We start from the raw sequence: 13,590 nt of genomic DNA on the forward strand, positions 1-13,590 counted from the left end.
TAATCTGTGGTTCTCGGTTCTCCAAGGGCTGCTTATCTCTAAGGAATATCCTTAGAGTATAAGATGGGCCAAGCATTGGCTGATAAATTAGACGTACTGTAAACGAAGTGTTTAGAGTGATCCCCAAAGATTCATTGGAGGTGCGCAGCGCTTCTCTGGTACAACCGGGAGCCATTTCGGAGTGCCTGAACTCGGTGACATTTCCTTCCGCAGCATCTCCAAACCTTAATGACATATTTACTGCGATAATAAACAATAACTCTGTCCCAACACCTAATGAGCTGTCTCACTGTCTGCTGCGTAGATAAAAAAGAAACCTTAGAAGCGACTGATTTGAAACAGTTTACACTGATCGAAAAATGTGTGCGTCATACACACGAAACTTGAAATTTACGAAACCATGATTTAACTATACTGTAGTAACGACAGTTTTTTGGTTTGTGGTAAAACCACAGTAAGCACAAATTTACAATGGTCTCACCACAATAACCATAGTTTAACCATGGAATTAGTAGTAAAACTATGGTAATTATAATCAATGTGCTAAAAAACTACACTTTTTATAAAATCGTAATAAAATCTATAATAATTACTATAATAAAAAATCATGTTTAATTTTTTTAAGGGCTATGCATGTGAAGTGTATAGAATAAAACATATTAATGCTGTCAAATAATATGCAATTAATCGATTCCAAAACAAATATTAACCTAAATATGTACAGTATATAGATATTTATATTTAATTAAATTGAATAATTTATACTATGTTTAAATATAAACACATAGGGATGTGGGCCCAATACTAAGCTCATGTACCCGTACTCGTACTCGTAAAAATGCACCGATACCAAAGACTGATACCTCATGTGACATAACTGAGAAATCTGTTGTGAAATTTGCTTTGAAAGTTTGTGAAAAGTACATAAAATTGTTTATTTTTCATAATGTGTTTAAGGTGGAGTTGTTTGTAATTAAGAATTCTATTAATTAAGCTATTCTATTTTTATTGGTCTCACTGTGTTGTGAAAAGGTACAGGCATCGGTACAGGCATAGGTATCGGCGAGTACCAGAAAAAAATATTGGTACTCGTATTCTGCCTTTAAAAAATGGTATCGGTGCGTCCCGATTACAAATATATACATGTATGTTTGTCTTTGTATCTACACGTATATTATAATAATATAAAGATACAGTTATTTTGGAATCGATTAATCATGATTAATTGTTTTGAAAGACCTAAAAATATTGCAATAAATTAAAAAAAATTAGAATAGTGTGAAAATACAAAATATAACAATACATAGAATTCAAAATAGAAGTGATCTTAAAAGCAAAAGTGATTTCAGACATTTGGACCGATATATTTTCTGCAATAATACAACTGCTCTGACACTGAAATGTAATATTTTATGTACATTTCAAACACATAGTTTTCATCAACAAGAGATTTATGTCGTGTGCCGAAACTGCTGCTTTCTATTGTCCTAGTTATTGTGACGGTAGTGAAGAAAAACAACATTCGAAAAAGTGACACACTACGCTCTTCAGGGAAATAACTTTATCTTGTATGATCGGTGGAAAGCGCTGAAGGGGTCTGGCACTGGCGCGCTGATTAAATCAATACATCGACAAGTATTTTACAGATTGGATCAGACAGAGAATATGGATCTCTCTGAGAAACCTCAGGGGAATCAAACAGACGCTTAGGGGAACTCATCTGGGCTCGCCTGGTCCTCTGAGACGAGTAAATTAAATTGCAAAGAGGCCCTGACACAACACAGTGGTGTCTTTGTCACAATTCCCCTTAATTACGAGGAGGAGGAAGATTAGCACATATAGCTCACGTCGGAGCTAAAGCGACATGCTGGGACTAAAAGCAACTGGGCAGACGTTTACGGGTATTACATTTAAGCACATGACTTAAAAAAACGAAGTATGCCATGTTTGCAACACTGTGATTCAATTAAACAGTGGCATGGATGTGTGTGTGTGTGTGTGTGTGTTTAGAGAGAAGCAATCTAAACCTGTAAATAAACCAAGCCCTATGTTTTTCCCAAGTCGCATTTAGGTGCAAAAAAATGTGTGTTTGATGTGCAAAAGGCATGCTTAAAAGCAGATCCTGGTAGCCATGTTTCCAGCGTAAATGCTCTGGTTGGATATTTGGTGCCTGGCTGGTTTTGACCTCTGCACAGAACTTCACAAAAAAATGATGTTAGCCTGACAAAGCTAACACCCTCTTAGTGTAAATACTGAGGCTTTTATGTGCACTGCACCCAATGTGGTTTCGTTTTTCAAATATCCCATGTCATTTTGCAAGCAACGAAATCAGATCCGACGCAGAGATACACAGGAGTAGCTCTCAATATGACAATAGCGGATGGAAACTGAAAATGTTGCCTCTGCATATCTATTATGATATCTCGCTGCCGTGCAGGGCTCTTGAGTCGCATCAGACAACATAGCCATCAACGGCATTACTGTGTTTATACTTTCATGCATATGCAGCGTCCGGCACGGCTCGCTCTTTCATCATTTACTACTTACTGAATACCACATGTGACTGTAAACAGATTCATTCAGACATGGCTGTCAACACAACTTTGCTATGTATTATGTGAGATTTGACCATTTAAACCCAAATGTCTGATTTTATTCAGATTTCAGTATTTCTGGATTTCAAAGTTAGTTTATATTGTATTCACATTCATTGTATTCTGAGGAACCACCCAGAACACTAGTGCTTTTTTACACCAAGAAACGTTACAGACTGCTTAGCAGCACCCTAGGAACACCTAAAACACCACAGCAACTGCCTAGCAACTGCTCAGCACACCTTAGCAACTGCTTAGCAACTACTCAGCACACCTTAGTGACTGCCTAGCAACTGCATCCACTGTAGAAACCACCCAAAGTACATAAGTCCCAAATGAACATAACTTTTTTAAAGGACAATTTTACTCTCTAGTTGTTCCAAACCTGAATAAATGTCTTTGTTTGGTTGAACACAAAGAACGATATTTGGAAGAATGTTAGCAACTGACATTTCTGGGGCATCTTTGACTACCATAGTAGAAAAAATGAAAATGGTAGTCAAGGGTGCCCCAGAACTTTTTGCTTTACTAAATTCCTCAAAATATCTTCTTTTGTGTTAAACAGAACAATAAAACCCCAATTGGTTTTTTTCCTACTATGGTAGTCAATGGTGCACCAGAACTGTCAGTTGCTAACATTCTACCAAATATCTTTTTTTGTGTCCATCAGAACAAAGACATTTACACAGGGTTAGAACAACTTGAGGGGGAGCCATTTTTGGGTGAACTATTCCTTTAAAACCATTTTCTCATTTATTTATCTGCCTGTCTTTCTTTCCCAATCTTCAGTTTGTTCGGCCAGTTTGTCTCCACATCCGTCGTTTTCTCCAGCCATAAAGTATCATCATGGTCAATTTGTCTTGTCCCACAGTTAACATTTATTTTATCAGGCAACGGCAACCTCCGCCATTACTCAGCCGCCAAACCCTAACAAACGCTGGCGGGTTGACGTGTAATGAAAATTTAACGTACGTCTACGAGGAGGAGAAATGTTTCTTCCTGTCAAAATCTCTAACAATACGAAGTGACGCCTCACCGTCATATATTTCCCTTTTTAGGGAAAAACCCACCAGTGTGCTCCACCCTCGTGTCAAAAAGCCGAGAGAAAACCCATGAGGCTGTTTTGGGAGCTTTTAAAACTGTATGAGGAGCTAAGCTCTGCAATCACATGTGATCCAAAACAAAGACGGAGCTGGCTGTCTAGTGTAAAGAACGCGAAGACGAGAGGGGCTATAGCAGCCCATCGGCTTCTCTTCCCAGCATGCCTGTCAATACGGATGAAAAGCTGAGAAATACCTCTCCAAAGCTTGTACATGATAGCAGCAAAATGAGATTTCTTTGGGAGCGCTACAGTGGGAGCTTCGCATTTCAGATGATCAAAGATTTCCTTTTTGAGCAGTTATGACTGCTGAAATGTGTTGTTTTGTCTCATTAGACGCTTGTGCGTTATTATATCACTATGCTTTGTCATTGTTTTTAAATCCTCTATAAAATTTGGTTGCATAAACAGAAACCTATAAAGTCAAGGTGTATCCTTCATTTTTATATCCAAAATCCAACCTGAATCTTTCCTACCAGCCTCTCTCCAATGTAACCTTTCAGTGTAACAGATCATTAAGAACCTATAGTCTCTTTGACATTTGTAAAACACGCAAACACGGTTTTAAATCATTTAATTCAGTCGCAGTGATAATTACGAGAAAGAATAAGCAGCGAGTGAGTTCATCTTGTGAGTCATTTTCGGGGTTAAGAGCTGTACGGCGTGACATAGAGAGACACTGTGGCAGTGATGTAGAGCTTCGATTTGAGAGTTTAATATGCCAGGCACGTTGACATACTCTTTTCCTGGCAAACTTGGGCTATACTTCAAAGCCACGCTTTTGTCATGTCTAAAGAATGTGTCATCGATAGGAGATGGGATCAAAGTTTCTGTTTTGCGTGTCTGTATAGCTCTCTTCCAAAACCTCACTGTCTATTGACTACACAGCTGGCTTCTAACACAGCATCCCTGACCGATTTGCAGCGCTCTAGATAGACAGTGACTCTCCATGCCACACAAATAGCTCAACTCACGTGAAGTTCACAGGTGACTTGCAACCATGTTGGCAAAGCTAAGCAATAAATATAAGCAAAAAACACCACACATAAATAAGTACACCAAACAGTATTTGTATTGCATTGTTTTGTATTAAATTAAATATTTATTTACTGTATATACAAATGCTGAATGAAGTGTAAGTTTTTCAGCAGCCTAACGAATGACGTATTAATCATTTATGATCTATATTTAGCATCCACTATAATGCACTTTCTGTCAAATGCATTATGGGATTGCTAGCTACACAAAAAATACAAGAACTTAGAACTTGGCTAAAACTAAAATTCATGCAAAAAACAAATGAAATAAAATATATTTGTCCAAATAGGTCAAATTAGCACTATGAGATTACCATATGATGTTTCAACTTAAAGGGACAGTTCACCCCAAAATTTTAATTCGTATCATTTATTCACCCTCACATCGTTCCAAACCTGTATGACTTTCTTTCTTCTGCAGGACACAGAAGAAGATATTTTGAAGAATGTTGGTGACCATACAATTTGGGACCCCATTGACTTCCACTGTATGGACACAAAACATTCAGACATTTCTCAAAATATCTTCTTTTGTGTCATATACAGATTTTTGAATGACATTAGGGTGAATAAATGATGACAGAATTTTCTTTTTTGGGCGAACTATCCCTTTAAGATTGATTTTTCATGAACCTTCAGATGTAAATTCAATAATAAACACAATCATTTTTGCATCCAAAGCACTATTCGTACTGACTAAAACAGTATGGAACATTCAGTTTGTCCTATAACGTCACATTATTCTTTCTAAAGAGCACTGGCAGGTTCCGTAATGGGCTGTGATCTGATATAAACCATGTAAGCAGCCTGTATGAGTCTGGGACTCGGTGGCGGTGACTTGTGCTGGTCTCAAGCACTCAGTCACAGCAACACCAGACAGCATAAGCCACCAGACACCCTGCAACTCTATTAGATTTATTATCTTCTCACAGAATAAATCTGACCTTCTCCTTTTGTCCCTTCTTCTCTATCATTCTTTCTCGTTCACTCTTTACAACTCTTATGAAGATTGACTTGTAGCCACAACCTTTGAAGAACCTGTATTTTCTTTCTTGCCAATAAGTCAACCTTGTGTCCTGACTGATGCCCAAGGGCCACAATGATAAAAGGAGGAGAAATCCAAAATAAGAAGTCTGGAAAACTTATTGTGCACTTTGTTCTCCTTGTTCTCCTTGGATCAGTTGGTGGACTGTATAAAATGGATTTAGAGATCTGATGAGAAATAAAATGATGATGCCTCCCCTCTCTGCGTGCGAGGCTGTGAACGCACACCTGTATGTGCCTCCAGTCACCAGTCCAAAATCTGTTTGTTTTACGTAATGCACCATTAAGCGGCTTAATCTTATTGGAGAGATTCACCATGTCAATCACTTATAATCAACAGTTTTATTAGCCGGACCCTGATGGTTCCTGTGCAATTTCATTACAACCCAAGAGATGAAAAACTGGGGACGCGGTTCGATCGATCCCTTGAGACAATAGCCCAAATGAACCCTGGCTTACAAACTTGAAGCATCTATCACAGGCCAACAAACCATACGTTAGCACGTATACAGTAAAGATTTTTTTCTGTCACCTCCTAATAGCATTGCTCACACCAATTTCTTTTTTCCCCCATGAGTTATCCTGGGGCAACAAGTCCATTGGGACAGCTCTTGCCTAAATCCTACCCTCTGTGTGCATGTACATGTATGGAGCGTATAAATTGTGGATTACAATGCTCAATACGCAACAATGAGCGATATCAATAAAGTAATTATTCTTTAGCCACCAGCGCCTGGTTAGCATGTCACATTAATGCCTGCGAAAAAGAATGATCCTTGTTTACATAACCACTACAATCTGGGAAGTTGAACTGAAACCAACACTGCAGTATTGAGCATCTATGCAGTCCATTAGGATAATGATGAAACGCTAAATATTATATAGGCTACACCATTATAACCATAATCTAAGTTTTTAGTTCTATACATGCGTAGGCTATATATATCGTGTGTAGGTAAATGAAACATGCATGTTGTTTGACGTCACAGATTCAGATTATACAACTTGGCAACTGTCAGTCAAACCTCATAAAACCCCAAAACATTGCATTAAAAACGATTTGTTCGTTTACTGTACACATCAAATGATATGTCGATTCCTGTTCGCATGTGCACCTGCAGGTGCCAAGGCGCAGAAGCGCTTTCACTTTTGCGCTGCATCGAATTACCTCGATAAATAACGCTCCGTAACTTCAATACGAACGTAACGAAACCCGATAACGCGTCGCTTACCTGATGCGCTTCACTGTATGGATATTTAATCGCCCCTCGTATCAAACAGGGGGTCTCTGAGGAGGGTTCTCCGTGCTGGTGGTATTGTCTTCTTATGTGACAGGGGAGTCTGAAATACTATTTATCAGCCGCGTCCTCTGGAGATCCTCATATTTCCACCGCGAAATGAAGCGCGGGGTTCGTAGAAAGCAAATAAAGCCTCGTTTTCCTTCACAATCTCTCACACACACTTACACGTACATTTACGCACACGGCACACACACACCGACGGGTTCTCCACGCGTAAACGCCATGAGGAGCATCCCTTACTCCAATGCGCATTTCATCACTCCGAAGCGCGCAACCACCGAGCCCTTATTTTAATAAAGGGACGACATCGGCGTAGTTCCTACGGCTCAGATTTTTAACGAATTGCCCATCAGGGGTATTTAACTGACACGGATACTTGCGTTAGATACAGGTGGTTTTGCAAATCTCGGTTGTCTTCCTCCAAAAGTGCGGAACGAGCGTAAGGAAGAGTATTTTAAGAGAAGAAGTGCGTCTTGCGCGCGTACAGCGGCATCTTGTCTTCATATTTGGCTTCGCGGGAGCTGCACAGATTCCAGCGTTCGCGCGCTGCTGTTGTCATGGTGTCAGACGGATCTCACTGATGCTGCCGCGGCGCTCGATCGCGGGCGAGTGGTTCGTGACATCACAACGCGAATCGTTTATAAAGTTTTATATTATTGGTTAACGCTAAAGTAGCACGCTATGAGAGGGTTTGTAGTTTAACCCTAAATGTTATAAAAAATAACAAGCGTCTTGTAAAAAAGCGAGTGTTTGCCAAATGCCTGTTACTGGACACAAATAAAGATGATCGATGAAGCAATGGGAAAATGGCAAAGAAAAGGTGTAATTAAAAATTATAAAGATATATTGAAAAAACAGGATGATCAGTTTTTTATTTAGTGACCAGGTTGCCTTCTTAACGCTGAAGGAATATCGTAGTTTACACACAAATGTTTATTACTAACCCTCATTTTGTTTTAGCTCTAAAATACCATTTGTACGTATGCCTAATTAAACTTGCCACATTAAGCCTGGTGTCAGTCACCAGCTGCAGTGCCCTCTCAAATCCACTAGAGGGCACTCCCCTCATCACTTGGATTGTCATATCACACTACATTACCCATAACCATTGACCGGACTCTTTATCTGTTATTCACCTGTGTCCTGTCAACTGTTGTTTGTCTGCCTATTTATACCCGGTTGTCTCAATCAATCATTGCGAAGTCTTGTATTGTATCATACTGCAATTCTTAGCGGTCTCTATGTCTGGTTTTTGTCTTGCCTTGATGTCTTTTGGATCACTCTGTTTGCCTTTTGTCTTGTGGATTTATTTGCTGTGTTTGGACTGACCACCTGTGTTTGGATTTATGCCTGTCTTTTGGATTTTGTCTTTGGATTACCCCTTTTTAATAAACTGCATTTGGATCCTCATCCGTGTGTCTTCCTGCAGTTCATGACACCTGGAATGACGTCAATGACAACAGTGGTTCATGTCTTATAACCTCAGGTTTCCCAAACCTGTGTCTGCCTTATCTAACATTACCATTTTAGGTCATGTAGACCCTACTAATGTTCAATCGTTTTTATTAGGATGACATCCAAAATGAGCAGGGCTAGGGGCTTTCAGGATAGACTTGGGAAACACTCTCCTTACCAGTTGCAATGCGTCAAGTTGAAATATATGGAGGTTCTAATAAAAAGACGTTAGGATGGAGAAATGCTAAAAAATATATTTTTGACAACCAGGCATGCACAGATAGTGTAAGTCACATTACTTGTTTTACCCTGATTACTTGAGGACCTAACAGCAAGGGAAACATTACAAAGGCCCAATGTGATCTCATCACCATTAAATAAGCATTAAATGCACACCTCCCATGACTCAATCCATCATCAAATTGAAATTTGTCTAGTCGTCACATTTTATCTATCTATTTTAATGTTAAGAGTTATGAAAAGCTGAAAGTGAAGTCAAAAGTAGCACATTTACCTTTTGTTGGACAGTTTCCTTTATTCAGCATAATTTATCTTAACACAGATAATGTTTAACGGTTGCACTTTATTTTACAGTACGTGCCTATAGTGTACTTACTTAAGAAAGTCCTGGGTAATTCAAAGTAACTAAATGTGATAAGGTTAAGTTTAGGGGTAGGTTCAAGTTAAGTACCTAGTTATTACCCAGTTATAATATTTACTATAACAAGTACACCGTATGTACATGGGAAACAGGAATGTTATACTTGACCATTTTCGTTGGGCATTTATTTATCAAGCAGAAAGACTTTCTGTGACACCAGGGGTGTAGGAACAATTGTAAAAGCAGGAACGACACAAGGTATCGATTTTCATCCGTAAGGGCTTGTCCACACCGGGACGATAATAACCTTTATAGTAGCTTCTCAAGGCACTTTACATAAAACAAGTAAATGATAATACAACACACACACACACACACACAAAAAAACAGGTTATATACATATACAAATAGATAGATAAAAGTCAGGAAAAAGCTAACCTAAAAAAAATACATTTTTAAATAAGATTTTAATAAGAATCTAAATTCTGTGCGTCTCTGATGTGAGGAGGCAGTGCATTCCAAAGCCTAGGAGCCTCGGATGAGAAAGCCCTGTCCACCCAATTTTATTCACCCAAAAATGAAAATTCTGTCATGATTTATCACCCTCAGATTGTTCCAAACCTGTATACATTTTCTTTGTTCTGTTAAACACAAAGGAATATATTTGAAAGAATGTCAGTAACCAAACAGACTCGTCTCCCCTTCACTCATAGTATTTATTTTCCCTTTAAGTGAGTGAATGCGAGATGAGATCTGTTTGGCTACTGACATTTTTGCAAATATCTTTCCTAGTGTTTAGCAGAACAAAGACCTTTATATGGGTTTGTAACAATCTGAGGGTGAGTAAATGATGTCAGAATTTTCATTTTTGGGTGAACTATCCCTTTAAGTCAAGTTCTGATTGTCACACTTGCATAATAGGAGGACTGTAAACTGTATGCAAACTAGACCTGTGGTTGCTATGCTGGGACATGTGTAACCTTCAGGGAAACTGACATACATCCACTAAAAGTTACCAGCATCTAAAGACCAGAGACCAGTACATTTCGAGTCCACTGTACACTAACAAAATGTTAATGCGAATAGTATTAAAAATTTGATTCAATAAACCCTATAACAGTGAAAACATTCAAACGCCAGTTAACTTTGTATTCTAACTTTTGGATAAGTCTAACATCCCTATAATGTATTATGGCAATATAACCACAGTTGCTTGGCACAATCCGTTCTGAAAGTAAGTAATTGACGAAGAGCTTAAAATCATTCCGCCACAAAATAGACACCTATATCTCACCACTGATCATCAGCCGCATTAACAATGGATACGCTCTCCGGGCTCCTTTGACAAAGCGATGCATTTTAACCACACCAGAGTGCTCTGTAAATAATAAATTAAACATGGGTGTAATTTGGATGCATGCAAAGTGAGGGTCTAGCATGAATGAGATTGGTTTATCACATTGACATCTAATTACATAGAGAAAGAAAGAGGATGGGAAAGGGTAACAGAAAGAAAAACATTTGCAACCCTTGTTGTCTATCGTTTAGTGAAAATGATTTGGTGCCATTTTGGTAATACTCTTAAAGTGGCCTCTGCTCTGCTCTAACGCAATGCGAACATGCCTGTGAAAATCTATTTGATCATAAACATCAAAGTTTGATTTCAAGCATTCATTTAACTATGACTTAAATCTTTGACATGGCCTCACTCGGTCAATGTCAGTATTTAATGTATCAAGGTTTTTTTTTACAGAATATTCTATGCATTAGGCTATGATGAATGATTTTGTGTAGAAAACGGTAAATCACGACTTTACCAGGGTCACAAATGTAAAACTACCCTTTGTGGCTGACTCGGTGTTGTAAAAAAAATCGATATTTCGATACGTATCGATACTGAAAAATCTGAAACGGTTCCAATATACGCTTGTCCCACGTTTCGATACCGCGCTGTCTCTCTTTTTCGACAGTGAGTTGACAAACGCTGAACGTGAACACAGTGACAACAGAGCCCCTTATGGAGTCTCGCCTCCCCTCACAGACTTGACTTGTTTGCGGCAGTTAAATAGTGTTCATGTTAAAAAGGATGGCCAGTGCAGTGTCTCAGTAACACATCTGGCGCTTGGTGCACGCTCATTTACGCTCCCCATGTTTACGCTCACCATGCGCTGATCAATAATTTCATCCATCGTTTCATTCGCCCCGGTAAACAGTGGTTTATGTTAGAAAAATGGCCAGTGCAACAATTCTTGCGTTTAAAGTTTGCGTTTCTGTCTATGTGCGCTGATCAATGATTATATGTGAAAAAAGCCAAATTACAATGTGTTAATCATATAAATGTAGGCTATTAACTAACATTAACGAACAATGAATGAGCAATACATTTGTTCAAGTGTTTATTAATCTCTTTTAAAAGTAAAACTATTTATGTAAGCTCTGGTCCATTAAGTCCAGTATCATGACAACACTGTCTGGTTTTCAGTATGCAGTATTAACTTCCAATTTACATATACTGTAAACGTGGTTCCTGTTACTGTAATAGTATGAAAGCCAAAGCTATTTTAGTACTGTACTTTTTGGTGACAGACATGCACAACAGGCTGTGTCACATGTATACATGATCTTGTACAACAGTACATCCAGTAATTACAGTAAATAGGATGGGCACAATCCTGTGTTTATTTCCAACTCACCTGCCAGTGATAGGCTCAGGTGTGTTAAAAAACAGTTTGAGCCAAATTCTACAAATGTAAATGTATTTTTTTCCAGCAGAAATGCTGGATTCACAGAAAATGAAATAAGAGTGGAGTAGGTTTTAGGGGAACTCTTTTTAGCCTCTAAGTATCAATATGAGAAACCTCAAAATTACCTGGCATACTCCTTGAATGAGTCCATCATGAAAGGGAAAATAAAAGAAAGCAGAAGAGGGAGGAAGAGTCTGACTAAAAAAAAGTAAATGTTGGCAAACCAACTGATGTGGTGGCAAATTTATTCATGCGAAAAATATTATGAGAAAAGTAGTCGTTCCCAAGAGTAGGCTTAATGGCTCAGTAAATTGAGTAACGTCCGGGAAAACGGAGTAAAATCGTAATAGAAGATTTGTACCTGTTTTGTGAGAGGACAGCGAGTGGAGGTGAGCATAACGTATGACAGTCTTTGGCGTCGGTGTATTAAAAATCGCACAGCAACATAGGCTACAGTGATTTTTGGCGCGTTTATTCGGTAAATTTGTAATACAATTTTGATCTACAAGTATATAGTAGATACAAGCATTTTGAAAATGTTCCTAGTATCTTGGTGATTTCGTCTAAAATATCAACATGGTTTTCACAACAATATACAAAACGACCCCAAAATCATGTAGGCCTACATGCCAGCTGTTTTTTTTCCCCATGTGGTTTCAATGATACAAAATGACATTCGCAACTATAGCCAGTAGATGGCAGTATGTGGCCAACTCTTTTGGGCTTATTAAAGCAAAACGCATGGGCTGTTTACTATTCTCATTTTTATATTCTATCTATTACATATCCTCAGCCAGACAAGAATTTCTGCAACCCCAAATAACATCACAATGAACACAGTATGTTAAAGATGCCTGAATGGAGACCTTTTATTAGTTTTTTAAGTATGAATTCTGCATCAATTCAGTAGGCCTACCCTTTTTACAGTTGCAGAGGCTGAAAAAGTAGCCTATAAATAATGAATATACATATAAATATGTATGAATATTTATGTTTTTCCTTCTATTTACATAGCCAGGATGTGCAAACATTGTTTCTTTTAACATACAAACACATAACAGACATCTAGTAAATATTCACAAGTGTGTTTGAGTGATTTCAGTTTTACATAAATTGCTTACTCCACCTCTAATGAAATGAATTGTGGTACAACAGCAGAGGTGTAAAGAGTACCTGAAAACCATACTTGAGTAAAAGTACAGATACCTTGCAGTGAAAATTACTCCATTACAAGTTACAAGTCACGAATTCCAAATGACTTGAGTAAAAGTCTTAGAGTATCTGATTTTAACAGTACTTGAGTATTTTACTCATACCCGAATGTAGGCTCAAAGCAGCACTAGTCCTCAACACTTAAGAGACATGTCAGTGAAAAACAAGAAACAGTCGATTCGTGAGGAGAGCAATCGCATCAAACTGAACACCTCAAAATTGCAAAAAATCAAGGTCGACACCATAGCCTACGTCTATTACAAACACCCAAGTCTCAGTTAAACTCAAGTGCTCATAAGGAAACCAATATCCTTCAAAAAGGTTTCTTCGATAAAACGCATAAATAAAATAATGTTAAGTAAAAAATTACAAAAGTCAAAGCCTTTTTGCACTGGACATGCTGGTTTTGGCCTTATCGCCGGCTGCAGTCATGTCCTCTTCCCACATAAAACACCAGCGATGTCAACTACCTGATAATGCAGCCGCATTCGCATAAAGAAGCC

The 13,590-nt window shown here is 38.3% G+C and overlaps 1 protein-coding gene across 1 annotated transcript in view; it reads right to left on the reverse strand.

Annotated features, from left to right (window-relative positions):
• Positions 1-7,639, reverse strand: part of trpc5a (transient receptor potential cation channel, subfamily C, member 5a) — a 60,101-nt gene extending 52,462 nt beyond the window's left edge. The window contains exon 1 of the mRNA XM_057332345.1: positions 7,007-7,639. The gene's annotated coding sequence lies outside the window, so the exon portion shown is untranslated. The remainder of the gene's footprint in view (positions 1-7,006) is intronic.
• Between the last annotated feature and the right edge of the window lie 5,951 nt (positions 7,640-13,590).

The sequence above is a fragment of the Triplophysa rosa genome, linkage group LG4 (assembly GCF_024868665.1).
Source record: "Triplophysa rosa linkage group LG4, Trosa_1v2, whole genome shotgun sequence".
Classification (NCBI taxonomy): domain Eukaryota; kingdom Metazoa; phylum Chordata; class Actinopteri; order Cypriniformes; family Nemacheilidae; genus Triplophysa; species Triplophysa rosa.